Genomic DNA, 11195 nt, shown 5'->3' on the forward strand with positions numbered 1-11195 from the left:
GGATAACACCTATCCCTTGAATTGGATTCGGTGTATTGTCTGCTGTGTAGATGAGATTTTTCTGTCCTTCTAATGGCTTCATTTCTGTGAACCATTCTTGATGATTTGTCATATGAGATGATGTACCGCTCTCGATGTACCAAGGATCCTGTTCCACTTGGTCGACTTGATAACTGAAATCCTCTTTGGGATTGAAATCAATGTCTGCGTACACTGTGTCAGTCTGATGCAATTTCTCACTTGCAAGAAACATATTTCCATGTTCATTTGCAAAATGACTGTGACTAGAGTGTCCACCATGATGATTTCCTCTGCCTCAGGAATTCCCTTGATTACTACTGGATTGACCGCCTTGGTCATACTACTTCTTGTGGCAATCTCTTTCATAATGTCCAAACTTGTGACAGTAGTTGCACTGAATGTTTGACACATTGGTGGATGCATTTCCTCGTCCTTGAAATCTTCCCCGGTTGGAATGATTTCCTCTTTGCTGATCCTGATGTTGTTGAGGATGATGCTGATGCTGATTTTGTTGCTGATGATGATGACCACTTTTCTTGTAAAATCTACCTCTGCCTTTGCCTTTGCCTCTACTTCTATCTGAAGCTGTGAATGCCTGATCATTAGAATGACCTTTACGTGCTTGAATGGCTTGAGTCCTAAGTTCTTCACCAAGTAGGACTGATTGAAGTTCTTCCAGTGTTGGAATTTGCCATTGGATGGCAATACTCTAGACTAGATTCTCGTATCCCTCTCCTAGTCCGTTCACAATGACTTGAACCATTTCTATGGGGTTCCTAGTCTCTCCTACTGCTGCAAGTTGATTGTTGTAGTCTTTGATGCGGAGTACATAAGCATGACCGGTTTCACTGCTGTTGCGGAAACTCTGGTTGATCTGGTTTCTCAGGGTGAGAATCCTGGATGTGTTCTTGGACTCGTAGAGAGCTGCAAATATATCCCATGCTTCTTTTGATGTCTTGACTGTGTTGAGCTGTCCTAGCATGACATCTTGCACATTCTGCTTGATCAGGTGATACACATACTTGTCTTTCTTATCCCATTCTACTTGAGATCGGGCAATGGTAGGATCTACTACTAGTGCAGAAACTGTTTGCGTAGATGTAGATCCCGATGTAGATCCCGTTGCTGGTGCAGTGACAACAGATGGAGTAGAGCTACTGGTGGCTGGATCGTCCAATGGTCTAGGTGTAGACCCATCGACATACTCCCATTTGTCCTGAAGCACAAGAATGGTCTCCATTCGGTATTTCCATGTACCGTAATTGGAGTTGTCTAACTTAGCAGATGCCTCAGATTGAGGTTGCTAGTCGACATGGTGCAAGAAATGTACTCAAAAGTGTTGTGAAGATCTCTGTATGAATCAACTGCAAATACACTAAAGATGCCAAGTGAAATCTCTGAACCGTCGGTGAAGATAGAACTGCAGTATATAAAATCTGATCTATATTACAAGGCTTGTGGCAATGATGCTGGGAATAGCCAAGAGGCTTTACAAGGCTGAAATGATGTGCATGATGCCATGAGATAGCCGAATGGGCTTTACAATGGTGGCATGTGTGTGTGAAATCAAATGCTATCTGCCCACTGAATCAATCTGCAATGCCTCTGAACTCTGAAGTCTGCTCACTGAACTGATGAACGTAAGGTTTCAGGTAATGTAATGATGTGAAACTGTATGTGAGCGTATGGACTGACTCCGAGTAGGTACTAGTCAGGAATTTCGGGCATGGCTTAGATTGGCAACTTGGGGAAATTCAAAGTGTCCCCTCTATAGCGATCTAGTCTACTCTGATTTAGATCTAAACCAACCGTCGATCGATGAAAGAATAGCAAATAATTCCTTTTCTTTTGATCTTTTAAGTGCTGGGTCAGATGCATCGATGTAGAGGCAAATGTGCGTGAAGGAAGTGGTTTTGTCAGCGAGGATCAAATGTGAGTGTAACTTGCGCCAAAATGTGTGCGTGATGTGGCAAGCACGTAGAGCACAAAAAAACGAGCGACTTTCCTTTTTGGAGTGCCCTCAAATTCTTCTTGGATCAAGAGATATGACTTGATCTAGGTGGAGGGGAAAAAGGAGTACAAATGTGCTCAATGATGATGTGTCACTGTGAGTCACATGTATTATCAAAAATACTTCTGCCATGCACAAACCCTGACTGCATGTCATGAATCAAATCTGGAAGAAAAACCTATAGCCGTAGACTGATGGCTTTCGCCAGAATCTTGTAAAAAGTGCCCAAAAGAGTGATGGGTCTCCATTGAGACACAAGATTCGTATTACCCCCCTTTGGGATGAGATGAATGAGACCAGAGTCCGGCATCTCACCAAAGTCCCACATGCCCTATAGGGCTGATGTAATGTGATCACCAATATACTCCCAAAAATTAATAAAAAAGGAGGGGGTAAGTCCATCTGAACCTGGGCACTTGCCCTTGTGAAGGACAAGTAATACAAGTAATGCAGTCTTGAATTCTGCATTAGTGAAAGGTGCATCCAGAGAAACATACATCTCATCCTTCACCAATACAGGGATACACTGCCAAATAACCTCTCTGGCATCATCAATGGCCTACGTGCCTAGATCTGCAGTAAGAAGGGATGCAAAAAAATCTGAAGCTACATGCATGACAGCATCAAGATCTGACTGTAACACCCCGTCTGAGTCAATAAGCTGCGAAACACTATCTCTACTATTTCTGGGCCCATGAGTAGAGAAAAAGTGTTTGTTGACCCTACCACCCATCTGAATCCAAAAGGATTCTCGTGCATGAAAGGCATACTCTGCTCTCTGATCCAACAATGTCTACAAAGGAGCCCTTGCTGCAGCAAGGTGCTCCTAGATCCAAGCATCTGTGGGCCTCTTCTGCTCTTCCCTCTGAAGGGACGCTAACTGCTGGCATATACCAATCTGACATTTGAGAATCTCATGTCTCCTAGAATCAGTGACTGAATGATAATAGTCACTGATAAGGCTGTAGCTACTTGAGATGGATGGACAGCTCCACCCTGTATGTGAGAAATCCAAATCTATAAAATATCCTCCGTAAGGCTCTCCTCTGCATGAAAAGCATCTGGAATCCTGATACTAGCAGAGCGTCCTCTCCGATGAGGCTCAAGAATTTGCAACACAACTGGAAAATGATCTGAGGTTGAAACCCCAATAGAAATGCATACAGTTCCTCCTCTGTCAAGTGCCCAATCGTCTACATAAAATCTATCAATCCATGCATAATGGGCATATGTATTCTCCTGTTCGACCAAGAGTACAGAAGTGACTGTGGCATAATATGATACACATCATGAACCAAGTGTCTCTACCACTAAACTAAAAGAGAAAGGCATCCCATGCTGCCCTCTCCAAAGAATGAATTCCACCCTGTCTACCTCCCTTTTTGTCTGAAGGCAACTCAACCATGTTGAAGTCGCCACCAATGATCCAAGAATCTGAAATGGGGGCCCAAGAGAGTAACTCCTTCCAAAAGGAGATCTGCTCCCCTCTGTTGTTGGCAGCATAAAGATTGAGAAGACCAATCTTACGCCCTCCAATCAAAATAATGATCCATTGAGCTCTAGAAGGGGAGATAATACCATGACCAGCAACCAAGGGGAGAATAGAAAGAGAGACCGAAATGCAAGTACCTCCCCTTGTGCCCATAGCAGGCAATGAGAAGGTATGTCCTGAAAGCAGTTTGCCAGACTTAGAGCAATCACTGGCATCCAGCTTGTGTTCCTGGATAAAAAGGATATCAATAGCACCTCCAGTGATGCCTAGATGAAGCTCAGCTGCCTATGGCGATGGTGTGGAACTCTGCCTAGGCCCTGTATGTTCCAGCTGACTATCCTCATCGATGGGAGGATGCTGGATGGAAAGGCTTACCTGACCTAGTAGAGGAGACCAGCTTCCCCTGGGTCGAAACACTTCTGCTGAGGGCAAGAAACTCAACAAGTGAAAGGATCCCCACACCTGCTGAAAGGGAGGCCCTGTCAAAAGGAATCCCAATGACCGGGACCCCTAAGGTGGAGGGCACAAACTCCTCATCATCCATGAAAGTCGCCCAATCTGCCAGCGCTGAAAAAGAATTCTTGATAAGCAAGTCTGGCTAAGGAGTGTGAAGAAGACCTGCACTCATGGAAGATGGAGGAGAAGGACCTGCCAGGCCTCTATTAGCAGAACTGGAGCTGGGGGTTGAGGAGGCCTATGGCTGGGGTGAAGAGGAATCAGGAGCCCTCATCTGCACCTGCACTTTCTCGATTGTCTTGACTATGTTAGGAATAGTCTGCAGGGAAGAAGTACCTATAGTCCCCTTGTGGTCAGAAACCAAGGGGTCAGAGACCAAAGTGACTAGGGCTGGTGGATCTAAAGGCCCCTCTTGATGTGAAATTGTAGTGTCTGGGGCTGCAACAACATCCATCTCTGGAGTCTAAAAGGCGTCTGTTTCAATAGGATCAAAAGTCTCCTCCTGAGGTAAGGGAGCCGCTCTGATTATTGGGGTAAAAGGCAATGTGCCCACCCACTTGTACAATGCCCATGCATACTCATATATATATGATAAAGGAATAAGCTGGAGTAGCTTTTGATCCACCACTTTTAGTGTCTCCTTATCCCTTTGTGTGTGCTCTCATCTCCCACAACTAGTATCAGAGCCAAGGAGAGCTTGATGAGTGTGGCCAGCAAGGTTAGAGAGGAGCAGCCCGGTGGGAGCTTCATCGATCGAATTGGAAGTAAGACCGTATTAGATAATTCGAGAAAGTGATGATGTGGCACTGTGCCTAGCAATAGGTGTGCCAGTGGAGCCCTATGCTGAGGGGGCACAAGTGGTCACATGCAGTGACTGTGAAGCACTGTGTGTGCCTGGCAGGGGTCAATGCTAACTGGACAGCTGAGCTGGCACTGTTGAGGTGGCACTGTTGAGGAGGCACTGTTGATGATGTCAGCAAGGTGATGTGGTTGATGACATGGCAGTGGTGATGTGGATATGCTAATGTGGTTGATGATGTGGCATTGATGACATGGTAGTGATGACATGGCACAAGTGACGTGGACTGTTGATGTGGCAGATAAGATGACAAGGTGATGATGTGGCAAACGGTTGCCACATGTCAGAATGTTGACCAAACTACTCTATGGTGGTAACCCAGTCGTGGGTTACCCTGATCGGCTTGACCAACCCTATCCACTTGTTCACGAGGGTTAATAGTACCCAGGTTAACTTGACCAAATAAGAGGTGTGGTTTGCAGAGAGCCACGTGGCTTTATCTGCCGCATGGCATCGTCTCTCTTAGAAAGATGACTCTGGAGGTCGATGGTTGACAACGGCCATGGCAAGATGGTTGAGCGTGAGTTGCTATAGCTGTGAGGAAGAAGTTGGAGGTGATTCGTTGTTTGGAGAGGTTGCCTTCAGAGGGGCTACATCGTAGATGGAGCCAGCCTATTGTGAAGATCGACTATGGCGACTACAGAGCTAGCTGTAGTTATGGCAAGACTGAGGCTGCGCTTGGAAACCTTGGTTGATGGAGAGCCAACTTTGTTTGTAGATGGAGGCGGCTACAGATGGCTTACGAGGGGTTCATTGGTGTTGCAAGCTTGCTGCAGTCCGCTGCTGTGGTTGCAGAGCGGCTACAGACCTTGGAGATAGAGAGCCTTACGAAGTGAGTAGTGCAAGTCATCGTTGGGCGCTTGGAGCCCTTGGCGGGAGGCTTTCTGCAATGGCTGAGCATAGATCCTGTGCTGTAGAAGCTCTCCAAAGCTTGGGAGCTGCTGGAAGCCATTTGGAGGCGCTGGTAGTCGCATATGCTTGGCGTAGAGTCGCATGCGGAGCACTGGTAGCCGCGTAGAAGGAGTAGTCGTTTGCTTTGGAAGCAAATGGCGATGGAGGCGGCTGGCTATTGCCTTCACTTACTGTGATGCTAGGCCATTGCCCACTATAGGCTAGTGGCTTGCATGCATGCTAGCCTCGCCTTTGGTCGCTTAGTTGTAGGCATGGAGGAGTGAAAGGCTTATGTTGATGAAGCCTTTCTTCGATAGCTTTAGAAGTCAGAGGCTCCTTCACTCTCTATCTCAGACGAGGATAAGAACCTCTCTCTCTTTCAAAGGAGTAGGGATCACTCCTTAGACTTTCCTGATCTCTCTCACACAAGAAGAAACACTCAAATATACTCTCTCAAATGATGGAAATCTTCTTCCGATGGACGGAATTTTCTCTCAACGAAAGAGAAGAACTCTCAAGAAAATGAATGGATGGAAATTCCTCTCATGAACGGAACTTTCTCACAATAAAGCAGAAGTTCTCTCAACGGAAGAGAACACTTGATCTCTCGATCTCTCAATCAATCACACTCTCTCATACAAATCGCAATGCCTCAGCGGAAGGCAAGGGAGCTCTGATACCTGACAAAATATGAAGAGGGGAGAGGAGAAGAGTGGAGATGAGGAGAGAGGGCACAGCTAGAGAGCACACCACAAATGACTAACTGTACACTAGATTTAGTTGAAAAAATAGAATATATACAAACCCTTTTAGGGTTAGGGTTAGGGGATCTAACCCTTTCCTTTATAGCACTCTATAAGGTTAGTGCTATGCACATATGATCACGTGATGGTGCTATGCACACATGATCACATGATGTTGAGCGTGAACTCTCAACAACTTCCCCTTGGAAGTGTCCTCCTACAATGCCTTCATGGACTTCACTCAGGATTGGCTTGATCTCATGAGGCATGACACATCTTCTTAATATCTAGTCCTTGCCCATCTTATATAATTGTCCTGCAATGAGTTGATAGGGTGCAGCCTTTAAAATCAATTTTCTGGCATCTACTGCTTTCATTTCAGGGGGTGGTCTTCCTACCATCAAGTACCCAATGATATCTCCACACCATTCTGGAACAGCATCTATTTGAAATAGTGTGGCATCTAGTAAGTCGTCTTCGACTCCAGTGGCTTCTTCTCCCGACTTGACTCGAGACATGTGATCGACAATGTAGTGTTGGGCACCTTTGTGGACCACTATTTTGAAGTTGAATTCTTGAAGCAAGAGGAGCCATCTGGTTATTCTTCCCATGGTACACCGACGGTTCACAAGATAAAGCAATGCTTGATGGTCAGTGTAGAAGACAAAATCATTTGCCAGTAGATAGTCTCGAAATTTCTTTACACTATACACCATTGCTAGGGCTTCTCTTTCTGTGGTTGTATAGTTGATCTCTGCATCATTGAGTTGTCGACTGGCAAAGTAGAAGGGGTAGTCTTTCTTATGTACACCAAGTTGCAAAGCACACTCCCAATTGCATACTTGGATCCATCAGTATGTACATGAGTTTTGTTGGATTTAGGGAGATGCCATACTCCCTGCATTTGATTAGTACTTCTTCAAGGCATTTGAAGTGGTCCTGTTTGTTTGAATGGATGCACAAATCAAGCAAGAACGCCTGTAAAAACTTATTCAAAAATGACTTGAAAGCTGTGAATATGACTCGTTAGAATGTGGCCGGGGCATTACAAAGGTCGAATGGCATGACTCTATATGCAAAAATGCCCCATTCTGTAGCAAATGCTGTTTTTTATTGGTCTTTAGGACCGATTTGCTCTTGGTTATAGCCACTAAAGCCATCCAAGAAGCTATATATTTCTAAACCTACCACCTTTTCCAACACTGTTTCTGTTAAGGGTAGGGGATAGTGATCCCTAATTGTGGCGGCATTCACATTTTTTAAGTTTACACATATTCTGAGCTTCTTGTTACATTTAGGCACAATGATAATGGGTGAAACCCAATCAGTGTGCTCTATCTCGTAGATGAATCCGGCATCTAGGAGTTTTTCTAGCTTGTCATAAACCATGGTGCCATATTTAGGATTTGTGCGATAAGGTCCACATACCTTAGGGTGAGCACCTTCCCTTATAGGTATCGTGTGTACTGCCACTTCTGGTGAAATTCCTTTCATCTCTTTGTATGACCATGCTAGGTAGTCACAGTATTCCATTAGGAGTGCTTTGAGTGTTTAATAGCTCTTGTCCCCACATTCACCTTGACTGTAGTGTCTCGATTCTGGATTGTCAGTCTATCAGTTCCCCAGTCATGGAGGACTGATGCTTCCTATAACCAAGGACGTCCCAGTAAGATTTGATAGGATTTTTTGGGGAGATCCAAGATTGTGAATTGAAGGGAAAAATGGACTCCTACGATCTTTGTGGACACGCCATTCAGTATTCCCAAGGGTTTAGCCCGTGAATCATCGGCAAGGCGTATGTTTAAATTAGCCTTTTGCATTGGTGGGAGACCCCATTCTTTGTAGAGCTCCTTGGATAGGACATTTACACTTGCTCCACCATCCACTATGGCTTAGACTTCATTATATGCTTTGTGGATCAAAGGCACAGTAATGTTGTGTATGTCATCTCTCTCACCCATCTGCACAGGGATATCTTCAATGTCATTCATAGGTGGAGGGGGATTTGCAAGTTCAATCCATCCTTTGAAACTCTCCTAGAGATTGGGACAATTCCGTAGGAGGATTCCGATGGGAATTGACACAGGGCAACTCAGGATGCTAGAGAGTGCGGCTCCTTCAAGTTGACATGGCGGTACATTATGTTGTGGAGTCTGTTGTGGGAACAAAGGCTCGAGTACAGTATCAATACTTTGTGGGGCCATCATGGATTGGGTCTTGAGCTTGTTTCTCAGCCTCAAATTGAGCTTGTTTCTCAACCTCAAATTGAGTTTGTTCCTTTTGGACCCATTGTTGAAGTGCCTGAAAGTGAGCCTTCTCCACCTCTGGATTTGGATATGGAGCATCTTTTATTTGAGGCTCGAGAGTTGATGTGGATGAGCTCGACTGCTGATTGCTTAGCGGAGGTGGAGGCACTTGTGCTTTCTTAGATGGCTAGGTTATCGCTGCGAGATGGGCTCGAAGTCCCTTACAATGTGAGGATGGGAGTAAGGTGGTGATCGATGGAGAGGGAGGAGTGTCTTGCGTAGGGCTCGGAATGAAGAGGAGGATGGAGGCACAATGTGAAAGATGAAAAATGAGGGGGTGGAGTGGGTTTTTATAGGAAATGAGTTTAGGTTTAGGGTTAAACCCTAAACTCTTCCCGAGCCGTAATGCAAGCTCTATGCATTCATGTCCACTACCTAGCCTGATTGTTTATCAAGTGGCTTCTATTTAAGAAATAAAGAAAATTTCTGTTATGTCAACTATAATACCATGTGACCACGGTATAAGGTGGGAAGCCAAAGGGCTTGACAGCACTTGCATTAACAGGGCCTAAAGGGCTTAGATCTAGGGTCACGCCTAGGTCTAGGCATTTATGAGGTGGTGCATAAGGAGTCCTAGAGAGGGCTATAAAGAGAGGAGTCCCTTGTGGGACATGTGGCACCAAAGTTGGAGGCCAAGTGGCAAGTGATAGGCTAGGAGGGAGGATTCTAGAGGGAACCAAAAAAAGAAAGGCAGTTTAGGTGACTCCAAGAGAAGGGAATCCATGGTCGGGTGGATCAGAGTAGCGCAGCAGAAGCCCTCGAGGTTTGAGGACCCGCAACATTGGTATAAAACTTTGTGAACTTACTTTTATTGGTGATTTTATGTCTTTTGCATCGGAAAGAAGTAATGTTGTTTTTTGTAATGTTAAAAAGTATAAATCTTCTTTAAAGGATTTAATGTTTGAATTTAAAGATGTTTTTTTGTCTGATTTACCTGATGGTTTACCTCCTGAGAGAGAAGTAGATCATAAAATAGATTTAATTCCTGGATCTACCCCTGTTTGTAAACCCCCATATAGGCTTAGTCAAATGGAGGAACATGAGGTCGAAAGAAAGTTAACGGAATATCAAAAAAAAGGCCAAATCCAAACAAGTAGTTCACCTTGGTCTGGACCAGTTTTACTGGTAAAGAAAAAAGATGGTACTATGCGTTTATGCATAGATTACCGAGCATTAAATAAAATCACCATAAACAATAAGGATCCTATGCCTCGCATTGATGAGCTCTTTGATCAATTGCAAGGGGCAAAATACTTTACTAAAATTGATTTAAGATCAGGATATCATCAAGTACGAATTAGGGAAGAAGATGTCCCTAAGACATCATTTCGTACTAGGTATGGGCATTATCAATTTAAAGTAATGCCATTTGGATTAACAAATGGTCCAGCAACTTTCATGACACTTATGAATAGTGTCTTAAGGCCATATCTAGGGAAATTTGATGTAGTATTTCTAGACGATATCCTTATTTATAGTAAAACAAAAAAAAAAATTTTGGAACATTTGCAAAAAGTGTTCCAACTGCTTAGAGTTTATTCACTCTTTGCAAAAGAATCCAAATGTGAATTCTTTGCAAAAGAAGTGAAATACTTGGGACATATAATTTCCCAAGAAGGGGTTCGTATGGACCCTGATAAAGTAACGGCCATATTGGAATGGCCACATCCTACAAATCTAGAATAATTACAGATATTCTTAGGTTTGTCAAGATTCTATAGGAGATTCATCCAAGATTATGCTAAGATTGCTGTTCCGATGATGGACCAACTTAAGGGGAAGGGAAGCACCTTCATATGGGATGAACCTCAAAAGAGAAGTTTTGAAAAATTAAAGGTAGCTATAGCGGTAGCTCCTGTCTTAAAAGTAGTGGATCCCAATGAACCATTCGTGGTTGAGACAGATGCCAGTGATTTTGCTGTTGGGGCAGTACTTATACAAAAAGGTCGACCAGTGGCTTTTGAAAGCAAAAAGCTAGATCATGCCCAACGGAATTACTCGGCATATGAGAAGGAACTATATGCTATAGTCTATGCTTTAAAGAAGTGGAGGCACTATTTATATGGTGCAAAATTTGAGATCATCTTTGATCAAGAAAGCATTGAATGGATTTGTAATCAGCCAGAGCTTAAAGGTAGAAAAGTTAGATGGGCTGAGTTAATGAAAGAGTTTGATATACAATTGACATATAGGAAAGTTTAATGTGGTAGCAGACTCTCTTAGCCAAATGCCAATTGTTAATGAATTGAGTTTTACTCAATTTCAGAATGATTTCCTAGAGTCCTTAAAAGGGAAATGTGAATTTGATCCTCACTTCTCTGAAATATGGAAAGCAATTAAAAACAGGGATCCAACTAATCGAGAGGCTTTCACTGAGGACTCACATGGAAATGGCAACACACCACAGGTTGGTGAT

This window comes from Dipteris shenzhenensis, chromosome 11 (genome assembly GCF_047967505.1).
Source record: "Dipteris shenzhenensis isolate YYH24624 ecotype China chromosome 11, Dip_SZ_1.0, whole genome shotgun sequence".
Taxonomy (NCBI): Eukaryota; Viridiplantae; Streptophyta; class Polypodiopsida; order Gleicheniales; family Dipteridaceae; genus Dipteris; species Dipteris shenzhenensis.